The sequence below is a fragment of the Hylobates moloch genome, unplaced genomic scaffold (assembly GCF_009828535.3).
Source record: "Hylobates moloch isolate HMO894 unplaced genomic scaffold, HMol_V3 SCAFFOLD_9, whole genome shotgun sequence".
Classification (NCBI taxonomy): Eukaryota; Metazoa; Chordata; class Mammalia; order Primates; family Hylobatidae; genus Hylobates; species Hylobates moloch.
In genome coordinates, this window is record NW_026652284.1 from 82,149,353 (window position 1) to 82,176,852 (window position 27,500).

The 27,500-nt window shown below is 36.4% G+C and overlaps 1 protein-coding gene across 8 annotated transcripts in view; it reads right to left on the reverse strand.

The window, feature by feature from the left end:
* The window catches only part of NCALD (neurocalcin delta), a 447,618-nt gene that overhangs the window by 105,925 nt on the left and 314,193 nt on the right, over window positions 1-27,500 (reverse strand). For 2 of the 8 annotated variants that reach the window (XM_058444298.1, XM_058444302.1), the window contains exon 1: window positions 1,717-1,821. The exons of 5 other annotated variants lie outside the window; for them this stretch is intronic. The gene's annotated coding sequence lies outside the window, so the exon portion shown is untranslated. Of the gene's footprint in view, window positions 1-1,716; window positions 1,825-27,500 lie in introns of those variants that run through there. One more of the 8 variants, XM_032760150.2, reaches the window with a different exon arrangement.

A 27,500-nucleotide genomic window follows, 5' to 3' on the forward strand; every position in this document is an offset into this window, starting at 1 on the left:
TCTGAGTAAAAGAAGTAAATGTCAAAGTGTACCTCATCAAAGACAGTGCTGTTAAATGACAGTGCTACTGGTCTTATCCATGCTCAGCTGAAATGTTACATATAAATTATCATTTTTCTAGGGGTGTTAAGAATATGGCCTCTGGGTTATTATAATTTTGAGATCAATTAAATGATAAGATTATGTCTCAGTAGATGTGCCTGGAATGAAAGCACATTACACTTTTGGAAAATCCTCCATGGAGACCCTAACCAAAAACACACATGTCAAATGCCAGCAAGTTAAATGAATATTCACTCATTGAAAGCTATTGAGAAATTATTGATATGCCCACAGTTATTCACTTATTACTGTAGCTAAATACTGTTCAAAATTTTCACCTCCAAGAGTAAAATAAATGCTATTAGAATTCTGAAACTAATAAAGAACATAAAAATTAAAACAATATATTCTTGCACTAAATTACGGTATAATTCACACACTGTGAATATATAGTATTCATATATACAGTTAAACCAGTTTTTTCTACTAATTAAAATACTAGCTGTATTACATGTAGTGCTCTAAAATTTGCCCCTTTCTCTGTTAAACTTGTAAGATTTAGACACCTGGTTATAAATCTAGACTTTGGCTAACTTCAGTACTACAGGTATTATTTAAATTACAAGCTCCAAAACGATTCAACCTGTATGTCATGAAAGAAAATCTGAAATTACTAAACTTGGGAATGAAAGGAACTACAATACAGAGAAAACAATTTGTAGTAAATAGTATTATAGGAATAAAGAGATAAAAATTCTTATTAATCACAGTTATCAAATTATTCATTTAAGATCCAGCGCAAATTGTGAGTGACTACTTCTATCTGTGTTTGAGTTAAAGTAGAACTTGTGTCAATGATACATTTCATTTTAGGGCTATTGTTTTCTTCTTTAGGTAATTATTACGATTTTTAAAAATAACAACAGCTACATGACTCCTTAGTAAAGACCATCTCATGCCATTCTCTTCACAGCTGAATTTTCAGGGGAGGATACTGGAAATATGCACTTTGCTCTAACAACCAAAAAGCAATTGCATTCACACATGTAAAAGGTTCCACACCAACTTCCTTGGCATATTCCCGATTATTTCTCTCTAAACAGGAAACTGTTGACAATTTTTCCTGGTACTTTCAGAATACCAAAGGTCTTACTTACAAGCAAAATCCCAACTTTTGTTTCAGTTATAATGTTATTTCCCGTGGTTCCTATTGTTGCTAAATATGAATGCTGCAAACAAGATAGAAACCAAATTCCAAACTATCTTAGGCTGATTCAGAATTGAGTAGCAATTGTAAAAAGAAAAGTTAGAAACACATTGCAAGGCTATGCTGGAGTTTTTAAACCCAAAACAATACTGAAGGGAGGATTCCTGGAATTCAAGAGAGAATATTTGGCTCAAGCTGCAAAATCCGTATGTCTAAATAATGTTATGTTAGCAAGTGTTGAGCAAGCAAGACAATTATATTTTAACCTACTTCACAGACCATTAATCCAAATTTAACCAAATTCCAGAGAACCTGCCTGAAATTCACAACTAGAAGCTGCTTCACATTTTCCCCTTGGTACAACAATAATTGCTCATGAATACAAACTTGTAGGAGGTAAGAGAGAGAGGAAAACCACAATGAGCTATAAAAACATCTAACTATTGTATATAAAGCAAACTAATTACCTCACTTAGAAGAAGTGCAAGATTTAACAGTCCATGCTCTGCAGCCCCTGGAAACAGCAGTAGCAGCAGCAGCAAGGTCCAGCATCCACCAGATTCTCACAAGCCTTTGACTGTGTGGACTCAGCCACAGACTCTGCCTCTAGCTGACGTCAAAGTCCCTGTCACATGGCCAGATGAAAGCCAAGAGATCATTGGTTGTCGTAGCAACCACAGACCGGCTCTGAAATTATTTCAATAGGTCATCTGTCACTGTGGTGTGTGTGTGTGTAAGAGAGAGTATGTGTGTACACACACACCATAGAACCATCACGGACAGCTCCCTGACAACCTCAACCCCCGAAGTTGTGACTCCAGCATGCCTACAACTTTCCTCTTTAAGGCTTTGGTGTCTTTTCTCTACAGTTACTCGCAGGAAAATACATGCCACCCTGAAGTTCTCATTTGTTTCACTATCACCAGCATGAAGCATGTCTCTCTCTCTCTCTTTCTCTATAACAAAAGGAAAGAAACTGAAAAATTATGGAGTAGTTTTCTTAGCCAATTAAACTTATTTGCAAGCAAATATATAAAAACAGAAGCTCAGGGGGAGGGGTTGGAAGAAAATGTATTTTAAAAACCATATCAGAATCTACATGGATATACTGAGATCACGCTTGTGATGGAAAGAAAAATAAAAAACAGTGGCTTGGGTTCATACCAGTGGCTTACGGCTCAGAGACAGATAAGACAGTCTAATGATCCTGATACCAAGTAGGATGTAGACATCAGATAACATAAATTCAGGATTCCTGTACTGTAAAATGTCTAGGCAAAAATGATGACAGAAGGAGTTTCAAAACAGTGTTACTTTAAAGTAACCATGTGAGTAAGCTGAAAACTTTGCTTTGGGGCCATATGGGTGCCAAATCCTCCCCTCTTGAGTCCTCTCATCCACACCCCTTTGCTGGGACTCAACATTGAGTAAACAGGGCCAGTGTTCCACAGACACAAAGTGTAATGAAAGCCCAGAGCCATAGAATAAAAGGGTTATCTCACATGTTTTCTAATATCAGCTTTATTTCCTTTAGGACCACCCTAGCTTACTTTTAACTGCACACGTGCCTATTTCCCAGTTAATTCTCCTTAATTAATGGGAAGCCAATTAAACAAAATCAGTGAAACTCACAAGAAGGTACTCTGAAAAAGACATTCAGAAAATGTATGCCCAAACAAAGGACAAGGAGTTAAAAGGCAGGGGAGAAGAGAGTGCCCTCAAAACCCTAAGGACCTTTACATGCTAGGCTTTTAATGACTTCTATTCTGTTTCTTAAAATAAATAAATAAATAAAAAAGAGTAGCTCTGGGGTGCTACAAAATATAAATGGAACCTAAGCCAGCCAGGCAGATTACATTTGTGTCATCGTAAAAGAATGAAATTTCTTTAGTAGAATCAGAAATTGCTTCTTTAATAATAAGACTAATGTTCAAATCGCTTGGTCATAGAATTGTCCTATTCCATCCTCCTTTTCACTTCCTTTATTTCTGTCCCAGCCCCAATTGGGAGAAAAGATAGATTTTTATTTAAAAAGTTATTTTCCTGATGCGATCAGCTGTAGCACTGCAAAACTGAAATCAAACTATAAAGAACTTTCCTCCTTTAATTTCAGATTAATGACAGCTGGGAATTTACCTGTTTTAACAAGGACAATGGAGTCCAATGTCTACCTAAAGCCTCACTAGGGGCAGATTTCACCAACAGCCACAATTCATAAACTAACAATTTGTTCCAATTATTGTTCTGCTTTTATGTTCAGAAATACACATCACACTAATGAGGGAATGGGAAGAGGCAGAGAAACATATCCTTCTAGCTTTCCCGGGACCCACATTCTTTGAGCTGCTTAATTTACCATCTCTCTGGCTCTAATCTATGGCTGCCTAATCAACTCTTCCTCCTCTCTATGCAGCTTTAGCATTTAAGAGAGAAAAGCTGCAGTGCCACATTCTGCTAATAGGTGATGTCTTCTGAAATAAGAAGTTCTCAGTTCTAAAAAAAAAAAAAAAATGCCTAAAATTCAGGACTTTAAATGGATTAATTTGAAAATTAGCAAAAAACCAACACTTTTATTTTGACTGGTCTAGCATTTTTAAGACTAAGTATACTTTATGCTGCCTTGGGCAGTATTAAAATATTCAGTGAACTATTAAAATATTCAGTGAACTGGCTGGGCATGGTGGCTCACGCCTGTAATACCAGCACCTTGGGAGGCCGAGGCCGGTGGATCACAAGGTCAGGAGATCAAGACCATCCTGGCTAACACAGTGAAACCCCGTCTCTACTAAAAATACAAAAAATTAGCCAGGCATGGTGGCATATGCCTGTAGTCCCAGCTACTCAGGAGGCTGAGGCAGGAGGATTGCTTGAGCCCGGGAGGTGGAGGTTGCAGTGAGCCAAGATCATGCCACTGCACTCCAGCCTGGGCGACAGAGTGAGACTCCATCTCAAAAAAAAACAAACAAACAAAAATTCAGTGAACTGACCTTCAAAATGAAAAGTGGGTGCATATGGCTCTTTTTTCTACAACATGCTTCAACCAGAAACTGAAGAGAGAGATGAAGTAATTTGCCTACCTACTCATTTTCCTTTGCAAACTACCTAGGTTTAGGGTTTCCTCTAAGAGTGAAGGAAGCTACCAGTCTTCTGTGAGGTTGAAGGCATGATGGTGATCTCTTTGGAGCTCAGATTTCTACCAATTTGGTTAATTAACCCAAATGTAGTTGAAAGTATCATAGGAAATACACATGAGAGCTTTCTCCAATCACAGCCCGCTACACTAAAGAGACTATGTGCCATTTTATTTTCTAATTGACAAGTCATTTTTTAAGGTGAAAATGATTCACCAAATTTAAAAATATCCATTCAAAAATAGTTCTGCATCTTATTTTTCACTCTTTGTAAGAATGTCAAGGCTGCCTATTATTAGTTTGACCACTTTGCCAGAAATAACTGGTAAATGCCACTAAATAAGCAGTCTGACCTGGGCTCACACACCTGAACTAACAGGTGGTTTGGGTCATGCAATTCTAACCAGTCTTTTTTCCATGTTTGCACATAGGGATGTTGCTGTCTCCTCTGTCTTAACGTTAGTGGGCAGGCCTGGACCTACTGTTTAGAGCTACTGGGTTCAAATTTCATCTTTTTTATGGTTGGACCTTGAGTAAGTTACTTAAGTCCTCTGATCTGCAATGCCTACATCTTAAGGTTGTTTGGAGGATAATAAAATTAATATATTATAAAATTCTGACACCTTGCCACAGGGTAGATGGCTCAAGTGTGTATGTCATTTCTTCTTTATCTGTCTGACTCTGATAAGCCTACAAAGATCTTCAGGGAAAGGATGAAATCTTATTCATCTGTACAACACTACAGTTAGCACACAGCCCAGAACACAGTGAATCCTCAACCCATGTTGAATGACTCAAATATCGGGAAATAAGTGTTGAAGAGTAGAAAGAAATGGTTCCTTTTTCTTCCTACTAACAGGGAAGAGAGAGCCTCTCTCTAACCCCCAACCTCAAAAAAAGGCAAAGAAGAAAAAAGAAAGAATAAAAACGTTGAGTTATCATAAACTTTTCTAAAACTGGATGGCTCCAAGTAAATCAAACTTAACCCTACTCATACATAAATAAATAAATATTTATTATGAGTACATGTAAGTTATATGTGGACATATTTAATGGTTCTTGCTGTTGATGATGGAAAATCTTTTACATTAACTGACATTGAGTGCTTACTACATGTGGAACATTTTTCTAAGTACTATACATTTATTAAATCATTTACTATAATAATCCTATGAGGCAGGCATTATTCCATATTTCACAACTGAAGAAACTGAAGAGAGAGATGAAGTAATTTGCCTACCTACTACATAGCAGAGCCAGGATTTATACTCAAGAAGCTTAGCTCTGTAAAAGTTTGGAAATAATTTACATTTGATATGTTTTTAGAAAAAATTGATTTCTCATGTTTATTTTACACTGTAGGGTTGTTTTTATTTTAAAATTTTTTGTGAAAGGGAGAAGGCCAACTTATCTTTTCTTCATCTTGGAACTCTAAAGATCTTAATCTATCTTTGGCCTAAGGAGTTCTATGGCAAGAAAAGAATCTAGTCAGAAAAATTTGAATCAAGGAAAATGGGCAAAGTAAACTAGAGAACATGTCCTGAATACAACTATGCCTAAATTATTATAGTCTTAGCTGAAGCAATACTTAGAATGCACAGGCTTGGGTGAGTTCTGTTTCCCACTATGATGAAGTAGCATGTGTTCAAACCAATACTCTCACTGAAATAACAACAATAGCTAGAGATATATATATATTTTTTAATGGCTGGAAGACATCAAAGAGTGGCAGAGGCAGCAAAAATTTTAAGTGCCAGGGTCTCAGATAAAAGGAAAATATATTGAGTGTCTTATTCCATTTGGACTGCTATAACAAAATACCATTAACTAGGTAGCTTATAAACAACAGAAATGTATGTCTCACAGTTCTGGAGGCTGGGAAGTCCAAGATCAAGGCTCCCACAGATGTGGTCTCTGGTGAGAGCCTATCCTGCTTCCTAGATGGCACCTTCAAGCTGAGTCTTCACATGGTAGTACAGGCACACAGGACCAAGACAGCTATTTAGGGCCTCTTTTATAAGGAAATTTATCCCATTTATGAGGGCACTACCCTTATGATCTAATAACCTCCCAAAAGGGCCCACCTCCTAATACCATCACTTTGTGGGTTAAGGTTTCAACATATGAATTTGGGGATGACACAAACATTCAGTGAAGCACTGAGGTATAGACACTGCATTTCCCACTGCTTTTCTTCTTAAATTATTGGATGATTCTTAAGTGGTGAGGGGCTTTTAGCTTCTCAGAAGCTGAAGAGAGAAAAATTGGAGTACAAATATTTAAATGCATTCAAGACTTGAGGGACTACGAATGTAGAGAGAGAGAAAAAAATGGAATCACAGAAAAAATATTCCAACAATCTGTACTATTTTCCCCTTGAAGCATTTCCCAATTCCTAAATGGCATGAGACAAGAGGACAAGAAGTGAAGCATAAAATGCAGCAAAGAGGCTAAAACAGAAACGCAGAGTTTGGCAGTTTTGTAGTGCCAGGGAGACCAAAATTATAGTTCAGATCCTCCAAGGAGTTGGAAACTGGTAAACCTAAGTTTTCATATCTCAAAACTGAAAGGCTAAGTCCTAGAAGAAATGAAAAACAGGAAATAGACGAGGCCTCACAAAAGCCAGGATCTACCCTAGAATCATTACACTCCCTAATTGGATCAAGATAATTTGCCCCCTTTCTGACTACCTCCAAGAAAAATCAACCCTCTTTAAAGGAAGATGACATTTTCCAGAACCTCTAAAATTTTTCATACACCATTTTCAATTCAATCCCAAATCACTAAGCATGCCAGGAAATAGGTCTAACTGACCAAAATCTCTGAGGAAAAAATAGGCAATACAGGTAGAATCATCAGACAGGGACTTTAAGATAACTCTAATTTGCATGTTCAAGGAAATAGATGGCAAACTGGAGAATCTTCACACAAAAATGACATTTATAAAAAAGGAAAATATTAAAATTAAATAACTAAAAAATATAATGGAAAGTAAAAGTACAATAGATGGGTTTAAGAGCAGAGAACATACACAAAAAGAGAAAACTAATGAAAGAGACAGATCAGCAGACAATATCTAGACTGAAGCATGATAAGAAGAATAGAAAATACAGAAAAATGTAAGAGACATTGGGATATGATGAAAGGCTAATGTGAATTTGAAAGATGAGAGAAAAGGAGCATAAAGAATAAGCAATATTTGAAGAGAATGAAGAAATTTTCAAAACTAACGAAAAGACACTATGAAAGGAAAATATCTTGGGCCCCCAAAATCACAAAGCTAAAAGGAAAATTCAAGCTGGAGACTGCTCAGGCCAAACCTGTCTCCCATTCTGTTCAAAGTCATCCCTCTGCTCACTGAGATAGATGCATTTTCTGATTGCCTCCTTTGGAAAGGCTTATCAAAAACTCAAAAGAATGCAACCATTTGTCTCTCTCCTACCTGTGACCTGGAAGCCCCTCCCTACTTCGAGTTGTCCCCACCTTTCTGGATGGAACCAATGTACTTCTTACATATATTGATTGATGTCTCATGTCTCCCTAAAATGTATAAAACTAGGCTGTGCCCTGATGTCCTTGGGCACATGTCATCAGGACTTCCTGAGGCTGTGTCATGGGCATGCGCCCTCAACCTTGGCAAGATAAACTTTCTAAATTAACTGAGACCTGTCTCAAATGCTTGGGGTTTGCAACACAAAACAACAGATTTAAAAAGTTCTATATACCCCCAAAAGGATAAATAACTACAAAGAAAATCACACCTAGAAACCTCATGATCAACCTGCTAAAAACTAAAGACAATGCCAAAAATCTTAAAAACAGCAAGATAAAAACACCACATTAACTTTAAAGGAGCAACGAAAGACTTTTCAACAGAAACTGTCAAATCCAGAAGATAATGGAATAATAAACTTTGAAATGACAAAAGGAAAGTGCAAATTTTGTATCATATATACAGAGAAAATGTTCTTTAAAAATGAATGTGGAGGCCAAGTGTGGTGGCTCACGCCTGTAATCTAGCACTTTGGGTGGCCGAAGCGGGCAGATCATGAGGTCAAGAGATTGAGACCATCCTGGCCAACATGGTGAAACCCCGTCTCTACTAAAAATACAAAAATTAGCTGAGCGTGGTGGCGTGCACCTGTAGTCCCAGCTAATCCAGAGGCTGAGGCAGGAGAATTGCTTGAACCTGGGAGGTGGAGGTAGCAGTGAGCCCAGATCACGCCACTGCACTCCAGCCTGGGCGATACAGTGAGACTCCATCTCAAAAAAAAAAAAAAAAAAAAAAAGAAAGAGAGGAGTGTCTTCTGTTCCCAAGAAGACTACAGACTGCAAAAAATAAATTAAATAGAATAAGAAACAGAGCTTCTGAGACCCATGGAACTATTTTTAAAAATCTAATATTTATGTCTTCAAAGTCCTAGAAGAAATTCAACACCATTCATGATAAAAACTCACAGAAAAATGAGAGTGAGAGGAATGTCCTTATCTTGATAAAAAGTATCTACCAAAAGTATACGGCTAATTTCATACTTAATAGTGAGAGTAAATATTTTCTCCTTAAGATTAGGAACCAGGTAAGGATGTGTACTCTCACCACTGATTCAACAACATGCCAAAAGTTCTAGCCATTTCAATAAGGTGAGGAAAAGAACTTAAAGGCATACAGGTTGGAAAGGAAGAAATTGTTTCATTTGTGGATGAAATGATTGTCTATATAGGAAACCCGAAGGAATCTGCAAAACAAACAAAACTTTCTGTAACTAATAGATGAGTTTGAAAAGATCACAGGATACAAGATAAACCTGAAAATCAATTGTATTTCTCTACACTAGTAATAAACATGTAGAGACTGAATTTTAAAATACAGTGCCATTTACAATTGCTCAAACCCAGATGAAATAAGTATAAATCTAACAAAACAGGTACAGGACTTGTATTCTGAAAACGACAAAATGCCAATGAAAGAAATCAAAGAAGGTTCAAGTAAATGGAGACAGATGCCATGTTTATAGATTGAAAGATTCACCATAGCAAAGATATCAACTAACCTGTAACTGATTTACAGAATTAACACAATTCTAATCAAAATCTCAGCAAGATTTGTTACAGATATATACACAATTATTCTAAAATTTATTTTGAAAAAGAAAGGAACTAAAATAGCTGAAATAATTTTGAAAAAAAGGAATAAAATGGAAGACATCACTCTAGCTGATTTCAGAACATATTATATAGCTACGATTATCAAGACTGTGGGATGTTGGCATAGGGACAGACATGTACATCAATGGAACAGAATGGAGAACCCAATGGCTCACCACATAAATATGACCATTGGATTTTTGACAAATCTGCAAAGGCAATTCAATGGAAGAAGAATATTTTTTTCAACATATGGTACTGGAACAACACCAAAATCATAATCTACAAAATAAGTAATTGATAGTATAGACAAGGACCTGTTAAGAAGATGAAAAGACAAGCTACAGGCTGGTGGGGAAATATTTGCAAATCAAATATCTGACAAAGGACTCATATCTAAGACATATAAAGAACTCTCAAAACTCAACAGTAAAACACATAATCCAACTAGAGAATAGACAAAAGACATGAAGAGACATTTTATCAAAGAATATACACAGATGAACAAACAAGTACAAAAAAAAATTTCCAACATCATTAACCATTATGGAAATTCAAGTTAAAACCATAATGAGATCAGAATAGCTAAAATAAAAAATAGTGACACTACCAAATGCCAGCAAGGATGCAGAGAAACTTATTCATTCACTGCTGGTAGGAATGTAAACTGATAAAGCTACTATGAAAAACAATTTAGCGGTTGCTTTGAAAAATAACAAGTTACTATCATGCAACTCAGCAATTGCACTTGGACATTCCAGAGAAATGAAGACACGCTAACATAAAAACCTGAACCTGCTTGCTTATAGCAGCTAGCTTTGTGACAGCCAAGAACTGGGAACCACCCAGAGGCTTTAGGTGGGTGAATGAGTAAATGAACTGTACTATATCCATACGATGGAATACTACTTAGTACTAAAATTGAATGAACGACTTATGCATACAAAAGCCAGCATGAATATCCAGAGAATTTTACAGAGCAGAAAAACAAGTCTCAAAAGTTCATACACTGTATGAATCCACTTCCGTAACATTCTTGATATGACAAAATTATCGAAATAAAAAACAGATGAGTGGTCGCAAGGGGTTAAGGAGCAGGTAGGGAAGTCAGGAAAGTGCCCTGGCTGTAAAGGGCAGCAAGTAGGACCCTTGTGTGCTGGACACTTTCTGTATCTTGACTGTATCAATATCAATATCCTGATTGTAATTCTGTACTGCAGTGTTGCAAGATATTACCTTTGGAAGAAAATGGGTAAAAGGCATATGGGTTCTCGCTGTATTATTCTTACAACTGTTTGTGAATCTACATTTGTTTCAAGATAAAAGTTTAATTAGAATTTTTAAAATGAAGGTGAGATAACATATTTTCAGTAAAAAACTGAGAGAATTAATTCCCACAGAATTACACCAAATTTCTCGAGAGTCATTTAGGCATAAGAAAAATGATTCCAGATGGAAACACAGACATGTAGAAAGGGAAAATATATAGATAAACCTAAAGAAATACTAATGTTATAAAATTAGAATGTTGTGTGGGATGTAAAATAAATGTAGATTTCAAATATAGAATATTAGCACAAAAGTAAAAGAGATGAATAGAATTAAAGTGTCCTAAGACTCTTGCATTCTTGTATAAGTACAAATAGTCCCTTATTAGGTACAATGTAATCCTTGCAGTAGCTACTAAAACAAACAAACAAACAAACAAAAAAACAAAAAAAACTAAAGAACATACTGCTAATAAGCCAATAGAGCAGAAAAAATAATTTTAAAAATTACTTGATTCCCAAAAGGAGGAGGAAAAAAGAGCAATAAATAATAAGATAATAGAAAGAAATGGTAAGATTAAAGATGTAATCTCAAACATATCAGTAATTACCATAATATATAAACTGACCAAATATTGCAATTAAAAGAAAATAAACATCATACTGTATTAATAGATATATTCTAATTCTTTGCTGTATACAAGAGACACACTTTGAAATCAAGAGTACAGAAAGGCTAAAAGTAAAAAGATACATATATATCACACGAACTCTACCAAGACAAAGCTGGTGTAGCAATATTACTATCAATACATAATACTTTATAGCTACTAGAGGCTGAGACAAGAGGATCACTTGAACCCAGGAAGTTGAGGCAGCAGTGATCTATGGTTGTGGAGGAGACGAGAGGTGGGGAGGGGAGGGGAGGAGAGACAGGAGGGGAAAAAAGGGGACGGGAGGGAAGAGGAGGGGAGGGGAGGGGAGAGGAAGGGAGAAGAGGGGAGTGGAGAAGCGGGGAGGGAAGAGGGGAAGGGAGAAGAGAGGGGAGAGGAAGGGAGAAGAGGGGAGGGGAGAAGAGGGGAGGGGAGAAGAGGGGAGGGGAAGGAGGGGAGAAGAGGAAGGAAAGAAAAGAAGGAAGGAAAGGGAAAGGATGAAGGAAAGAAAGGAAAGGAAAGGAAAGGAAAGGAAAGGAAAGGAAAGGAAAAAGGAAAAGGAAAAGGAAAAGGGAAAGGGAAAGGAAAGAGGAAGGAAGGAGGAGAAAGAAAGAGAGAAAGAAAGAAAAAAGAAAGAGTACTTTATAGATATAGTATTTTATAGAAATATAAGCAAGAAATACTACTAATGATATAAATACTTCATAATTTACCTTTCCAAATATGTACACATTTAATAGCATCAAGATAAATTTTAAAAATCACAATCATAGTCTTAATTTAAAACATCTTTCTCGGTAACTTACACAACCAGCAGAAAAAAGTAGAAATATAGATTTAAATTACAAAATTAACCTATTTGACCTAACATATTAGTCAATATTTGAAAAATGGTGACCTCAAAAATTGCAAAATACACATTTTTTTTTTAAATGTATTCACCAAAATTGGCTACATGCTGGGCCACAAGTAAGGTCTTGACACTATAAATGACTGAAATCACAGAGAATACTCTTTGCAAACAGTGGATTACAGCTAGGAATCAGTATTAGGAAGACAAATAGAAAATCCCTGAATGGAAATTAAGCAATGTATTTCTCAATCGTCCATGAGTTAAAGCCACGTCTGTATGATTTACAAGCACACTTCTTCTTTTTTTTTTTTTTTTGAGACGGAATCTCACTCTGTTGCCCAGGCTGGAGTGCAGTGGCGCTATCTTGGCTCACTGCAAGCTCCACCTCCCGAGTTCACGCCATTCTCCTGCCTCAGCCTCCCAAGTAGCTGGGACTACAGGCACCCACCACCATGCCCGGCTAATTTTTTGTATTTTTAGTAGAGACGGGGTTTCACCATGTTAGCCAGGATGGTCTCCATCTCCTGACCTCGTGATCTGCCCGCCTCAGCCTCCCAAAGTGCTGGGATTACAGGCGTGAGCCACCGCGCCCGGCCAGCACACTTCCTCTTATTGTGCTTTGCTTTACTGTGCTTCACACATACTGTAATCTTTACAAACTGAACGTTTGTGGCAACCCTGCATCAAGCAAGGCTAGCAGTGCTGTTTTTCCAACAGCATGAGCTCAAATCATGTCTCTGTGTCACATCTGGGTAATTCTTGCAATGTTTTTAAACATTTTTCATCTGTTATGGTGATCAGTAATCAGTAATCAGTAATCTTTGACGTTACTTTTGTAATTGTTTTGGGGCACCACAAACCATGCCCATAAAAGATGAAAAACTTAATTGATAGATGTGTGTGTTCTGACTGCTCCATTTATTGGCCTTCCCTCATCTCTCTCCCTCTCCTGGAGCTTCCCTATTCCCTGAGATACACCAATGTTAAATTAATAATCCTACAATGGCCTCTAAGTGTTCAAGTGAAAGGAAGAGTTGCATGTCTCTCACTTTAACTTAAAAGCTAGAAATGTAGAAATGATTAGACTTAGTGAGAAAAGCATGTTGAAAGCCAAGATAGGCTGAAAACTAAGCCTCTTGTGCCAAACAGCCAACTATACTGCAAAGAAAAAGATCTTGAAGGAAATTTAAAATGCTACTACAGTGAACACATGAATGATTAAAAAAAAAAAAAAGCAAAACAGCTTTATGTTCATATGTAGAAAGTTTTAGTAGCCTGGAGAGAAGATCAAATCAGCCACAACATTTCCTTAAGCAAAAGTCTGTTCTTAAGGCAGTCCCTAACTCTCTTCAATTCTATAAAGGCTGAGAGAGGTAAAGAAAATGCAGAATAAAACTTTGAAGCTAGCAAAGGTTCATGAGGTTTAAGGAAAGAAGCCATCTCCATAACATAAAAGTACAAGATGAGGGCAACCCGCCCGGGTCTCCTTCCACACTGTGGAAGCTTTGTTCTTTCGCTCTTTGCAATAAATCTTGCCGCTGCTCAAAAAAAAAAAAAAAAAAAAAAAAGTGCAAGATGAAGCAGCAAGTGCTGATGCAGAAGCTGCAGCAAGTTATGCAGAAGATCTAGCTAAGATCATTGATGAAGGTGACTACACTTCAAAACAGATTTTCAATGTGGATGAAATCACCTTTGATTGGAAGAAGATGCCATCTAGAACTTTCATAGCTAGAGAGAAGTCAATGGCTGGCTTCAAGGCTTTAAAAAACAGGCTGACTCTTTTGTTAGGGGCTAATGCAAGTGGTAACTTTAACTTGAAGTCACTGCTCATTTACCATTCCAAAAAATTGTAGGGCTCTTAAGAATTATGCTAAGTCTACTCTGCCTGTGCTCCATAAATGGAACGACAAAGCCTGGATCACAGTACATCTGTTTACAGCATGGGTTACTAACTATGTTAAGCACACTGTTGAGACCTACTGCTCAGAAAAAAGATCCCTTTCAAAATATTACTGGTAATTGACAATGCACCTGATGACAATGCACCTCACTCAAGAGCTCTGACAGAGATATACAAGGAGATTAATGTTGTTTTCATGCCTGGTAACACAACATCCATTCTGCAGCCCATGGATCAAGAAGTAATTTCAACTTCCAAGTCTTATTATTTAAGAAGTGCATTTCATAAGACCATAGCTCTTAAAGTACATAGATAGTGATTCCTCTGATGGATCTGGGCAAAGTAAATTGAAAACCTTCTGGATAAGATTAATTATTCTAGATGACATTAAGAAGATTCATGATTCATGGGAGGAGGCCAAAATATCAACATTAATAGGAGTTTGCGAGAAGTTGAGTCTAACCTTCATGGATGACTTCCTATAGGGGTTGAAGACTTCAGTGGAGGAGGTAACTGCAGATGAAAGTGGTTTCTTTAGATGGAATCTACTTCTGGTGAAGTTGCTGTGAATGTTGTTGAATGACAATGAAAGATTCAGAATATTATGCAATAAAAGATTCAGAATATTACATAAAGAAAACCTTACTGTTGACAAAGCAGCAGTAAGGTTTGAGAGGATTGATTCCAATTTTCTACTATGGGTAAATGCCAGCAAACAGCACTGCATGCTACAGTGAAATCCTTGATGAAAGGAAGAGCCAACTGATGTGGCAAACTTCACTGTTGTCTTATTTTAAGAAATTGCCACAGTCACCCCAGCCTTCAGCAATCACCAGCCTGATCAGTCAGCAGCCATCAACATTGGGGCAATACACTCCACCAGCAAAAAGATTAGAACTTGCTGAAGGCTCAGATGATCATTGGTAATTTTTAGAAAATAATTTTTTACATCACAGTAATCTGTGAAAATGCACTATTAGCATTTTTAGAAAAATTATTTTCTAAAAATTAGCAATTTTAGAAAATAGTATTTTATATTCCAATAATCTATAAAAACACATTATTTCTAAATATACTATTTATAACTATTATATAATATGTAACCGATATAATTATTATATAATATATAACTAATATGATTATTATATATAATTAACATAATTAACTATTATATAATATGATTAATACAATATAATTAACTATTATACAATATAATTAGTATAATATAATTCTTATATAATATAATTAATAAATACATAATTAATTATATATAAATAATTATAGTAAAATATAATACATTTAAAAACATAATGCCATTTCACACTTAATAGATTACTGTATAGTATAAACATAACTTTTATATGCACTGAGAAACCAAAAAATTTGTGTGACTCACTTTATTGCAATGTTCACTTTATTGCAGTGGCCTGGAATCAAACCTGCAATATCTCTGAGAAATGCCTGTATACTGCAACCTAGAAACATTTGGAACTGAATGACAAAAATATATCAAAACTTACATGCAGCACTATTTAATGACAGTGCACATATATGTTTATGTTAAAACTGAGGTTCTACTTTCGAAGTGGCACTTTGAAAAGCTCCATGGACCTGTTCCCCAATGACTTAAGTATAACTTGTGAAAATACTTTTAAAAATCATATCTATAAAGTCCCTAATAATCATTCTAAGGGCATACAGACAACGAAGAAACATTTATTCAAGAAAATATGCTAAAACTCTGAAAGAACACTGAGGATCTGGAGCACTTGAATTAAGATCCAGTCCCTCCTTAACCCTCAGCTCAGTTTGTTAAAAGCTCCTCTCTTGAGAAGATGTGGCCAATAAGTTTGGCCTCCTTTTCCCATTAGCTCTCAGTCAAGGAATATAATTATCTCCCTTGGAAAGGTAGGACACCAGCCTTTCTCCAGCTCTAAGGCTAGTGAGTGCACCCAAGAGACTGGGGACTCCCTTGCTCTATCTATCCTCCATTCATTAGGCAGAGACTCTACTCTAGGCACAGCACATCAAAAATACCAGGGCTCGTATTGCCCTCAATGCAGCTTGCTTTTAGGGTAGAGGTTCTATGCCAGGGAAGGCAATTTGAGAAGACTAGAGATTACTATCACTGCCTCGCGCCTAAAGCAGTTACTCAGAAATTTTTCCCAGATGGAGGGGCCATCCATAAGAATAGAGAGCTCTGAAGCTCTCCCCAAAGGAGCTGACTTTATTTGTAATAGAGTGTGTAAAAGTTCAAGTTTAAGGGTGCTCTCGAAAACAATGGAGATTTTGATGGTAAACAATTGAGAGGAGGTGGATAACTATAGAAGAGCAAAAGCTAACCTGCAGAACAGCTAGTTTATCAAAGAGAACTAGGAAAGGAGATAGCTAAAAAGATCCTTCCTGGGATGAGAACAAACCTCAAATATCAACTGCCAGAACTTCACTGGATGAATTTAATTGGATCAGACTGAAATAATTTATGCCCAAGAGCATTTTAAGAGATACTAGAAAAATCAGCAAAAAATTAGTGGAGCCTAACAGCTGGGTGTGATATCAAATGAAGCAGACCATATAACACAGAGACTGGGAAAGAGACGGCCAAATATAGCTCTACCAAAACCAGTCATACCAGGGTGATGTGAGTATGCCCAAGGCTGTGCCCTCTGAAAATAAATAGTAAAGGCTTTGCAGTGTAGGGAAAATAGACCTCACTAAAATAGTTTAATCAAGTCATTAAAAACAACAACAAAAAAACCCCAAGCAAACAGCAACAGAAACTCCAGAGAAGACAGAAGAATCAGAATCCCAAATTGCTATACTATATTACCTTAAAGGTCCAGCTTTTAACGAAAAGTCATGAGACATGCAAAGAAAAAGGAAAATGTAACTCATACACAGGAAAAAAAAGCAGACAAAGAAACTATCTGTGAGATGATTTAGATGTCATATTTTAAAAAGACTTCAAAGCAGCTATTATAAATATGTTAAAAGAACTAAAGAAAACCATACTTTATGAAGTAAAAGAGGCTACAATGACAATGCCTCATCAAATAGAGAATATCAATAGAGATAGAAATTATATTTAAAAACCAACTGGAAATGCCAGAGTTTAAAAGTAGAATAACTGAAATGAAAATTTCACTACAGAGAAATGATAGTAGATTTAAATGGGTGGAAAAAAGAATGAGTGAGGCGAAAATAGGTTGGTAGAGAACATGCAATCTGAAGAGCAGAAAGAAAAAGAATGAAGAAAATGAACAGAGACAGCCTCAAAGAATTATTGGACATCAATATGTGTATAAAACATATGCACCTATGCACACAATTCCCAATTTAAATAAAAGCATTAATGTACACATTAAAGAAGCTAATGAACTCCAAACAGGATAAACACAAATAGATCCACACCCAGACATGTCATAGTTAAAATGCTGAAAGACTAAGACAAAAAAAAAATTGAAAGCAGCAAGAGAAAAATGGCTTATTACCTGTAAGGAAACCTTAATAAGATTAACAACTGACTTAGAAGAAACAATGGAGGCCAGAAGCCAGTGGGATTACATATTTAAAGTGCTGAAAGAAGACAGCTGTCAACCAAGAAGCCTATATCCAGCAAAACTATCTTTCAAAAATGAAGGCAAAAATAAAGATATTCCTAGATAAATGAAAACAGACCAAATACATTGATAGTAGATCTACTTCACAAGAAATACTAATGGAAGTTCTTCATGCTTAAAGCAAGTGACCTCAGATAAAAAGAGTATCAGAAAAGGTAATTGTGTAATTATAAAAGATGTCATAAATGCATATTTCTTCTTCTTTCTTTTCTTGGCTCATTAAAAAAGCAACTGTATAAAACTATATATATAATTGTATATTGGAGTTGCAACATATAGAATTGTAAAATATTGTTGTAAAATATTCAACAACAACAGCACAAAGGAAAAGAAGGAAGAGCAAAGCTGTATTAGAGTAAGAAAATAACACCATATGGTAATTTGAATCCACAGGGATAAGTAGAGAACCAGAAAAGGTGCAGAAACATAGACCAGAGAAATTAAGTCATTTGCCCAGGATCAAAAAGCCAAAGAATTTTGATATTAATTCAACACCTTATTAATAGGGTTATCTGGTTTCACAACCCAATAGACATAGCAAAGTAGAATAAAGCCAAGGTGCTCAAGAAAGCAAAACCGACATCTGAAAGGCACATACAAACTGTTAGAAGCAGACACAAAAATCTTCCAAATCACCATCACCTGCAGTCATAAAGGGTTACAGCAAAGTTACTGAAGTACTGGTAAAAATAGCACCCTTGTATTGTGCTTTATAATTTACATATCACTTTCACAATTTTATTTTCTTTGACCCTGAATTAATAAAAGCATTTAACTTTTAAAATGGCTGATAATCCATGATTTAAATTTCGACCTCATATTTGGGAAAAGAAGAGCATCATAAAACTAAAGAAATTAGAAAGAAGGAAATCACAAAATGAGAAGAAATTATGGAATGGAAAACAATGTATAATAGCGAAAAATGAGAAGACAGAAGTTGGTACTTTGAACAAATTAATAAAATTAATAACTCCTTAGAAGAGTGATCAAGAAAAAAAGAGAAAGAAATCTCAAATTACCAATATCTGTAATAAAAAGGGAACATAGTTACAGATCTTACAGCTGTCAAGAAATAACAGATTTCACAGGCTCTAGAAAATATCTTAGTGGTCACCCAGTCCTATCTACCTTTCAGTAAAGAAATCCCCTCTGCACTATCGCTAAGGAGTAGCAAGCACCTGCTGCTTGAATACTTTCCAGTAACGGTGAGCTCTCCATTACAAAGTGTCAGGTCTTACAATTGTGGAATTACTCTGTTAGAAGGTTCCTTATGATGAACCAAATGTCTCCTCCCTAAAACTTTACTATAAGATTTACGTTTTTCTCTTTGATGCTATGTTCACATGGCTGCCCTTCAGAGATCTCAAGGAGCAGCTATTACATCTGTGGCAGCAGTTGCTAATTGTCCTCTAATATCCATTTTCTCTTTCTTCCATAGATATAGAATCTTTAGCTTGTTAATAGCTACGAAGAATAAAGACACTTCCTAACTCCCCTTCTAGCTCTGTGGCTTTAATGATTAAGAACGGGCCAATGGGATGTAAATAGATATGTCATGTGGTAGCGTCCAGAATTTTCCTTAAAAACAAATAGGCAAACAAACTTGTCTAAGCCTTTTGCCCCCTTTTTATGTTAATTCCTTTTACCATTCTACTGCTTGGGACCATGAGTATGGTGACTACCACTGTAGACCATGAGGAAGTGGTCTGTACACCCTAAAGATGGATGGCAGGGCTGTAAGCTGGAAGAAGCTTGGGTTCCTGAAGACTTCATAGAGAAAAGCTGCCATTTCAAGGCTACATTGCTTTTCTGTGGACTTTTACACGAGAGAGAGAGGGAGAGAGACAGAGAGAGAGAGGGAGAGACAGAGAGAAAGAGGGAGATTTCCATTTTATTTAAGATACCACTATTACATGCCAAACTTATTCCCAACTGTTAGCATGTCCACCATCAAAAACATCTTGTGCAGATGAAATATCATGTGTTTAATAGCTGTGGAATGTTATAAAATTTCCAGGAGTCCCTAAAGAAGAAAATAGAAGTGCGTTCTAAAAGCATTGCAGAAGAAATACTGGAAAACAGCTCTTTATTTCTCCAAGTATTAAATTAGTAAACTTTAATTAATATTTGGTAATATTCATGCAAAGACTCTTTAAAGTCTTCCTGGACATGGAAGAGTCATATGGATTGATGTCTAAGAAAAAGAAGAAAAGAGACATCAAAATCACTACAGGAGTAAAAATGGCCTCTTCTTTCACCCTGCCTGCCTTTTTGCAGTTTGAATAAGGTAAATAATTCTTTTCTCAGAGAGAAAGACTTTCTCACAGGAAACTAAGGATTTTGTTTTGTAAGAAAATGGTCCACAAATCACCTCTTTATATTTAATCTCCCATATAAAAGGAAAGTTACAAAATATTATTTTTCCATCAACAGCATCCAGTACAATTAGCGCAAATGTTATAATAGAATCTGTGTTTTTGCTCTTTTTTAATTTTTATTTATTTATTTGAGACAGAGTCTCACTCTATTGTGCAGGCTGGAGTGCAGTGGCATGATCTCAGTTCACTGCAAACTTCATCCCCCCCGGGTTGAAGTGATTCTCCTGCCTCAGCCTCCTGTAGCTGGGATTACAGGCATGCGACACCACACCCAGCTAATTTTTGCATTTTTAGTAGAGACGGGGTTTCACCATGTTGGCCAGACTGGTCTTGAACTCCTGACCTCAAGTGATCTGCCTGCCTCAGCCTCCCAAAGTGCTGGGATTACAGGTGTGAGCCACCGCACTTGGCTTGCTCTTTTTTTTAAAGATTATTTCAAGACCATGAATCTCTCTTTGCTGTCAGGCTGACACTACTGTACATTTATAAATCTGACTTTTACAAATCATCACAAATTCTATTTCTCTCTGCTTCCAAAGAATGAGGAAGTAGGGCTGAGCAGAGTGATAAATGTAGATTCTTTCCGTGTGGTGCCTGTGTTGACAGTGCAACGCCTACAAACAAGAAAAGAGAAGCAATTCTAAAATTGATCTCCAGCCTAAAGTCACACATTTTGTTGAGTTTCTGTGCAAAATGTTGGCACCAAGGACTCTTGCTGTGTTCTAATACAGAGAGTATAAACTTTGAAGTCAGGCACACTCCGAATTAAATGTGGACTCCCCAAATATGGCTTTTTATCTCTGTGACTTTAGGACAATTTACTTAATCCCTTTATGCCTTGATTGTATTGTCTGTAAGTTGGCAATATTAGTAACTACCTTGCAGGGTGGTTATAAGGAGCAATGTTCAAATTTAGCAGTATATCTGGTACAGTTAGACTGAAAGAGCTACTCTCCATAATTAAGGAGAATAATTAAGAAATGTGCTATTTAAGGTCCAGTTTACACTAAGTTATGCTTTCTAAAAAATGGATCTGCTAGAAATGTGATTTTTCTGCTTCCACTCAATTCCTTAGTCAGTAAATTATAACAGTTCTTAACATCAGGAGAATTATGAATTTATATTTATATTTTCATAGCCCAAATTTCCATTTAGTAGCATCTGATGACAGTATAAACCACAGCCTAGGATTATATTTAGCCTATTAAATTTATTTTTTTACAAGAGAGAGGAAATAGGACATTAGTTTATTACTTTGCTGATATTAGCATCTCTTCTAAAAAAGCTTTCCCTAAAAAAGCACACACCACATACTCCAGGAGCTGCTAATGCCTAGTTTTTTTAATGCAAAAGCTTTTCTATCATAACCCTTACACAGATTTATATAAATCAGTGTTCTAACAGTGTAATAGAGGTGAATCTTGCTTTAATAAAATCAAATATATAAAAATCCTAATGCAGAAAAATAATTAATTAGGACATTTAAAGCATAACTAACCCCTCCTGGGAATATTTTAAAAAATCAATTTCAGAAAAAAATGTTTATTATGAATTATCAGAAAGCCACTTGAATAAAGGAGGCAGCCATCAATATTGTTCCAATAGTCAGATTACTGATTTCAGTTGTGTTTGGGCAATGTGATAAGCAGATTCATGCTCCCCTGTACCTGCCCCCCATGTGTCCATGTCCTAATCCCTGGAAACTGTGAGTATGTTATCTCACATGTCAAAGAGGAATTAAAGTTGCCAATCAGCTGACCTTAAAATAGAGAGATTATCCTGAATTATACAGTGACCCCAATGTAATCACAAGAGTTCTTCAAAGTGGAAGAAGAAGGTAGAAACAGGGCAGCATAAGAGGGTCTTGGCCCACTGCAGTTGGCTATGAAGATGGAGGAAGGAGCCATAAGCCAAAGATATAGGCAGCCTCTAGAAGCTGGAAAAGGAAAAGAAGTTGATCCTCTCCTAGAGGCTACAGAATCGAACAAAGCCTGCCTACACCTTAGCCCAGTGAGACCATTTTGGAACTCTGACTTCTGGTACTGTAACACAGTAAATTTGCATTGTTTAAAGCCATCAGGTTTGTGATAATTCGTTATAACAGCAATAGGAAATTAATACAGGCAACAAATGCATGCTGAGTGCATGTTCTGAGTAAGACTTTATGGAAGAAGCAAAGATAAGCACTTAAAACGGTAATAGGGAAGAAAATGGGAGAGAGTTTAAGTATCCCAAGAGAAGTACAGCAAAGTGCTGTGGGGCCTTGGGGAGGGAGATGTTCCTTCCAGCTGGGATTGAACCCACTACTGAAAAACCTACTGCAGGGTCTTCACAACAGGCCCCCCAGAGGTAAAAGGTTGCCTAGTTGGCTTTTGGTAGTTTCTGTCAAGTCCTCTGATTCTAGAATTTCTGTTTACAAAAGGACTTAAATTGCATTGACACTTTTCAAGAACTGGCCTATGTGACATATCAGAGAATGTGCTGAACACAAGCAAGAAAAGAAATCAAAGAACTGCACTGCTCCTTTTCTATCATCTACAATTCAAATCTAGCATTGCGGAGAAGATTTGTTCTCAGAATGGAGTGGGATGGTTAATTTACACAGCTATACTGGGAATCTGTCCTGTTAAACCTGCCTTGAGGCTGTGTTGCTTTTCCATACTCTTATCTGTGGAAAATGACAACATCGGTTTTCTAAGTAGTTATCAACCAAAGAACCAAATGCAAGTTCTCTCTCAAGAGGCAGTGTGGTCATTCAAAGGGCACTGGGCAGAGACTCAGGGATAAAATCCAGCCCCTTACTACCATCACCAAAGCAGTCTATGAATCAAGCTCATCACCAAAGCAGTCTATGAATCAAGCTAATCACTAAAGCTTTTAGGGACTAAATTTTTCTACATCCAAAATGAGATGTTCAGTTATTGAGTTTTCCATAATGTAAAGTCAATATCCCCTGAGCTCAGCAACTTAACTAAAGAGAAGTGAGAGCCCAGACAGTCTGGATCCACTTTGTGTCATGGCTGGGAAGGACTAAAAAAAAGTTTCCAGAACATCAAGACTTGACACTGGCTTTTTCTCCAAGCAATTTTTCATAAGAAACTTCACCATGAAATCCTCAATTGACAGTAAAGAGAGTCAAAACAAAAATGGGAACTGAGAGGCAATAGGGAGTTACCCTCATCAGAGGAAAAGAATAATGGATAAAAGGAAGATGTATGACCCATGAAGTCTGTCCACTTGGGATTGAGTAACAATGGAACCTTCCAAAAGAATTAAGGGCTTGAAGTCAGATTCCTACCAGCAGGAGTTCCCAGTTACAGTCTCTGAACTCCTCAGGGCCTCTGTAGTTCCTACAGTTCCTCTTTAGATTCTCTGAGCCACCTCAGTATCATACCAATAATTCCTCTTTTTTCCTAAGCCAGTTTGAGTGGGTGTTCTATCACTTGAAAGCAAATGAGCACATACAAACACAATCAGCACATCTTTGTTCTTTACTGAATTAATGCCACTGACTCCTAAAAATGGAAAAAAAAACTTGGAGATTTTCCACCTCTGTTCATTTGTTCATTTTTTCCTTTGAAAATCTTCAATGGGTGCTTTCTGTGTACCAGGCACTGTGCTAGGCTGGGGGAGATAGCAGTGAAAGAGAAAGACACAGACCTTGGCCTCATGATACAGTTATTGAAGAATTTAAACATTTAATAAAGAATGAGTGATACAGAAAGATAGCTACTGGTGCTCATCCAGGAGGATCTAACTCAGTCTTGAGTTTTATAGAAGGGCTCCCTAAGGGTATGACCTTTGAGTCAACAAGAAAGAGGAATGAGCCACATGAGGAGTTAGAAGTGCTGAGCAGAGAAAAAGGTATGATTAAAACTACTGCAGCATGGCATGTTAGAGGAATTGAAAAGGATACCAGAATTCCAGAATGCTAAGAAGAATAAGGAGCACATGATGAACTGGGCAAACATGGGACAGCTTAGGGAGGGTTTTGTAAGCCAGTGTATCAAGGAGGTAACGGAGTTACTTGCTCAAGGATACACAGCTAGTCGGTGGCAGATTGAAACCTATGTCATTTGATTTCAAGACCAATTTAAAATATTTTAAGTAAAGCCCTTTAAAATTTTTCCCCCCATTTCTAAAGGTAACACATACTCATTATAAAGTGAACATATTTTCTATTGGCACAAAAACCACTATGTAAATGCCCCCCAGGTTTTGCATTACACAGCTTGCACAATGTACATGGAAAGCTTGAATAACATCACACGATCACCCTCAGAAAATAGAACATCTGCAGAAACTAGACATCTTTCAAATGGCTTTTATTATAGGGTTGGTCCAGATTTTGCCATAGAAAAGTCTCAAGATTAGAATTCATGGTGAAAATCTGTCTATATACATAAAAGACCCCCTATCCTTCCCCAAATGTCAGATGCTTGCCCATTTTTACTACATAAAACTGCAGACTTGAAGATAATCTGGTGATTATACTCGGAAAAGTATCTCTGGAAATGTTATCAAAATAAATAATCTGAATAGGCCTTTATATATTAAAGAAATTGAAACAATAATTAATACCCTTACAAAATAGAAAACACCAGGCCCAGGTAGTTTCACTGGTGAATTCTACCAAACATTTAAGGAAGAAGTTGTACCAATTCTCAATGATCTCATTCAGAGTATAGAAGAAAGCAGATTTCCTAACTCATTCTATGTGGCCAGCATTATCCTAGGACCAAATCCAAAGACATAACAAAAAAACTATGAACTAATATCTTTCATAGACATAGATGCAAAATCTTCAACAAAAAATTAGCAAATTGAATCCAACAATATATTTTTAAAATTATACTCCATAACCACATGGGATTTAGGCCAGGTATGGTTTAACATTCAAAATCAATTCATGTAATTAATCACATCAACAGGCTAAAAAAGAAATATCACATGATATCAAAGGATCAAAAAAGCATTTACAAAATTCAACACCTACTCATGATTAAAAACTCTCAGTAAACTGGGAATAGAGGGGAATGTCCCTAACTTGACAAAGAATATCTACAAAAAACCTACAGCTAGCATCATACTTAAGGTGATAAACTCACAGCTTCCCACTAAGAACAGGAATAAGGCAAGGGTGTCTCTACTCATTTGCAACATCATACTGGAATGATGCAATAAGAAAAAGAAATAAAAGGTAGACAGATTGGGAAGGATGAAATAAAACTTCGTTTGCAGGTGACATGATCATCTAGGTAGGAAAGCCAAAAGAATCAACAAAAAACTCCTGTACTAATAAGGGATTATAGGAAGGTTGCAGGATACAAAGTTAATTACTTTTTTATATACCACCAATGAACAAATAAAATTTGAAATTAAAAACACAATACCATTTACATTGGCATCCTCCAAAGTGAAATACTTAGGTATAAATCTAACAAATATGTACGAGATCTTTATGAGGAAAACTATAAAACTTTGATGAACAAAATCAAAGAACTAAATAAATAAAGAGATATCCCATATTTATGGATAGGAAGACTCAATATTCTCAAGATGTCAGTTCTTCCTAACTTGATCTATAGATTCAAAGCAATCCCAATCAAATTTCCAGCATGTTATTTAATGGATATTGACAAACTTATTATAAAGTTTATATGGAGAGGCAAAAGACCCAGAACAGCCAGCCAATATTGAAGGAGGAGAACAGAGTTGGAGGACTGACATTACCTGACTTCAAGTCTTACTATAAAGCTACAGTAATAAGACAGTGTGGTACTGGTGAAAGTGGACAAATAGATCAATGGAACAGAATAGAGACCTCAAAAATAGACCCACATAAATACAGTCATCTGATTTTTGGCAAAGGAGAAAAGGCAATACAATAGAGCACAGAGAGTCTTTTCAACAAATGGTGCTAGAACAATTGGATATCCACATACAAAAAATAAATCTAGAAAAAGGACTCTTAAAACTCAACAATAAGAAAAGAAACAACTTGATTAAAATATGGCCCAAAGACTTTAACAGATATCTCACCAAACAAGATATGCAGATGGCAAATAAACATATGAAAAGATGCTTCACATTGGATGTCATCAGGGGAATGTAAATTAAAATGAGATACTACAACACATCTATTAGAATGGCCAAAATATGGAACACTGACATCACCAAGTGCTGGTGAGGATGTGGAGCAACAGGAACTCTCATTCATTGCTGGAATGCAAAATGGTACAGCCACTTTGGAAGACAGTTTGACAGTTTCTTACAAAGCTAAACATACTCTTAATATATGATCCAGCAATCACACTCCTTGGTATTTACCTAAATAAGCTGAAAACTGATGTCCACACAAAAACCTGCACACAGGTGTTTACAGTAGCTTTATTCATAATTGCCAAAACTTGAAACAACCAAGATGTCCTTCAGTAGGTGAGTGGATAAACTGTGGTACATCCAGACAATGCAATATTATTTAGTGCTAAAAAAGAATGAGCTACAAAACCACGAAAAGACAGGGAGGGTCCTTAAATACATATTATTAAATGAAAGAAGCCAATATGAAAATGCTACATACTGTATGATTCCAACTATAAGACATTATTTTAAAAAGGCAAAACTATGGATACAATAAAAAGATCAGTGGTTTCCAGAGGGTTAGAGGGAGGGAGATTTACATAGATGGAGCAGAGTATTTTTATGGCAATGAAACTACGCATATGATACTGAAAGGTGGCAGAATATGCACCCCAAAATATTTCACTGTGGTATAAGGATTATTTTGAGAAAAACACACTTATAAAACAGTATGCAAGAAGGAGACTGTAATCTCCCTAACTTCTTCCTGAAAACAGGAGATAAAAACTCCCATGTGAAAGACGTCCTCTCTGTACCAAAAGAAAAGAAACATTCTGTGGTGGAAAGTCATGGCTGGAAGAATTCTATACAAATAGGCCTTGTTAAATTAATTCATATCTTACTTTTGCTGTGCCCCCGCCAACATAATTTAGTTACTTTTTCACAATTGCCTGTCTTTGTTCAACCTAATATAGAAGCATTTAGGTTTTGTCACTTCTTTGGGTCTTTGTTTCCTTACGAGGAGGGCTCCTGCGTCATATAAAACTTGTATTAAATTTGTATGTTTTTCTCCTGTTGATCTGTCTTATGTCAATTTAATTCTTGGGACCACCTAAAAAACCTTAAGAAGCAAAGGTAAAATGTTGTCCCCGCTACAATACTGTGATGGTGGATTCATGTCATTACACATTTGTCCAAACCCGTAGAATGTACGACACCA